The sequence below is a fragment of the Carlito syrichta genome, unplaced genomic scaffold (genome assembly GCF_000164805.1).
Source record: "Carlito syrichta isolate Samal-C Ts95f unplaced genomic scaffold, Tarsius_syrichta-2.0.1 Scaffold135706, whole genome shotgun sequence".
NCBI classification, from domain to species: Eukaryota; Metazoa; Chordata; class Mammalia; order Primates; family Tarsiidae; genus Carlito; species Carlito syrichta.
Window position 1 is genome coordinate 275,229 of NW_007079802.1, and position 2,804 is coordinate 278,032.

Consider the following 2,804-nt stretch of genomic DNA (forward strand, 5'->3'; position numbering starts at 1 on the left):
CACTTTGGGAGGCCAAGGCAAGAGGATTGCCTGAGCCCAGGGGTTCAAGACCAGCCTGGGCAACTTGGCAAGACCTCGTCTCACAAAAAACAAAAAGCAACAAACGAAAAATGAGTGTGTAAAGTGTTCAGCATGCATGCAGTTGCATCCCAAAAGACAGGATGGGCCCTGAACTGGGGAGCTACAGCAGTCTCCAGGGAGCCAGGGACATGCTCAAGGACCTCAACTCTTTGAGCTCTAAAATTAGGGAGGGGACTATGAAGGCCTCTGGGCTTCCTTCCCGCTGTCAGATTCTCAGCTCTCTGAACACAGGCTATGGCCGGGGGCTGCTGGCCTCCCCACTGTAGCCAGGCAGTTCACAACCTTATCTCCCAGGGACATGTCTTCCTCCCCCTGCCTCCTCCCCTCCCCTGCCAGGGCTCCCTACCCCCCCCTTCCTTCCCCCTTCTAATTCTTCACCTCAGGAAACCCCCTGGGGAAGCCAGACTCTGAATGGAGGGGACCCCCATGAGCAGGGAAAGGACTGAGGGCGTAGGGTTCCCCTCTTTGTTTTGAGCGGGCTTCTGAGGGCCATGGTCTGCCTATCAAAAGATGATCTATTTTTTTTTCCACAATATTTATGAGGACATCAACTAGAACTAAAGGTACACACCCAAGCCCCTGTGACAGAACGCCAGAAGACGTATCTTGCAGCCAGAGTCTGCTCAGCCTCCCTGGTGGATTATACCTTCAGTCTTGACCATGGCAAAGAGCGGAATCTCACTACTGTCTCATTTTGAAGAAGAGAATCTGAGACTTAGAGGCCGGCTCAGGACCTCAGGGCAGAGGGCAGTGGGGCAAGACTCCCACCCTGACCTGTCTTCCTGCCCTTGACCATCGGACCACCAGGTGGGCAGTCATTCAGCACTGACTGGGTGTCAAGAGCTGGGCAGTGCCTGTCATGGCATTTTCCCAGAAGAGGGACTTAGGCTGATGGACTAAGGAGGGAAACAATGCAGGGCTTGAAGCTCCCTGGTGTGTGCCGTGTCTTTGAATCTGACACCCCGGGCCAGGGAAGCAGTATCTTTCTGCGTTGCAGGCAGGAAAACCAAGGTTTGGGGGGGAAAGGGATTTGTCTGAGGCAACACAGCAGAGTCAGGCCCAGAGCTCCTGGCCTGTTAGGATTTGAATCCTGATCCACGGCTCCACCCAGCACCATCTGTGGTCTCATGGCACTGATAAACACAGCCTGCAGTGCGGAGGGGAAGGCGGGAAGTTGGGACATGAGGGTAGAAAAGTCAAACTCCTCTGATCCCCAAGTTTTGGTCGGGTGCAGTGACTCATGCCTGTAATTTTAGCACTTTGGGAGACCAAGGTGAAAAGTGAACCCAGAAGTTCGAGTCCAACCTAGACAACACAGTGAGAACTCATCTCTATAAAGAAAAAAAAAAAGGAAAATTAGCCAGGCGTGGTGGTGCATGCCTGTAGCCCCAGCTACTCGGAAGGCTGAGGCGGAAGGATCACTTGAGCCCAGGAGGTTGAGGCTGCAGTGGGTCATGATCGTGCCACTACCCTCCAGCCTGGGTGACAGTGACCTCGACTCAAAAAAAGAAAAAAAGAAAAATCATAATCTTTAAGTCTTTTCCTGACGAACTTGGGGAGTGGGGGCAGATAGGAACCAATTCCCCTTCAGGAAGTTTTGATCTTCTCTTGGACTCAGAGCCCGGGGAGACCCCAGGCCAACAGACTTGAACCCAGGACATCACAACGATGACGCTTTCCAGCACTCGTGAACACAGGCCAAGCACTTCTCACTTACATACAGACCAAGAGGTTCCGGGTTTCTGTGGTTCCCCAACTGGAGGAAGGTGATTCTCAGGCCTATTCTAGAATCTTCACAAGGCCTGCACCCCCTTCTTTACCTCCCCCAATATTCTCTCTACTAAACCTGGCAAGTGACTGACGGTGGCATAGCCAAGGCCGGGGCCAAGCCCTCAAGCTCACAGGGGGACCAAATGCACCCGACGAACTTCCTTTTGGCTCCTGTTAAATGAGTTAAGGGGAAAAAAAAAAAAACAGGAACCAATCACCTATACTGTAGTTAATTAACAACCACTCGGTTTTGATTCACATGAACCCTGTTCTGAGAAAAAGCTCCGAGCAGAGATTATGAAAGCAGCTCGGGATTTCTTCATAAAACAGAGGCCTTGATGGTATCAGGCCTCCGGAAAGAGGCCCGCTGTTAACATCTCTTCATGAACCCGATCCTGATAGAGAGTCCCCCTGACCCTGAGTCAGAATCTCAGTCGGTGTTTCTTGAAGGGGGGTGGGCCCTGCACCCGAGCAGGGGCCAGCACCTGGACTTCCATAGGGAGTCGGGTTAACAGGCCTGAAATTTTCATGAATGAGGTTCTTTGCGCTGCCCACGGGGTTGAGTCTGATTTTGGGTCCTTGAGCTTGTGGCCATGTCAGCCACCAACCTGGGGCTTGGTTTTTCTATCTCTCAAAAGGGACGGTTGGGCTGAAAGATTTCTAAACTTCCTTTTTGCTGTTAAATCCCATATGCGATTCGTTGACCTTCAGCGAGAGACTGACCCACCTTGACTGAAAACCTCATCACTTGGGTTCCCTTTTTGAGGCTTGGGTAAGACTCGGCTGATTCTCAGGGTCAGCCCCCAAGGAACCTTTTGACTTCCTTTATGTTTAAAGACTCAAGGGGGAAACATCAAAATTTTTCCATGTAGGAGCCGGGGAAAATGAGCCCAGGTCAGGCCTAGAGGACTAAGCAGAGTAGTCATTATTTTTATTTGAAATTTAGAAGAAGT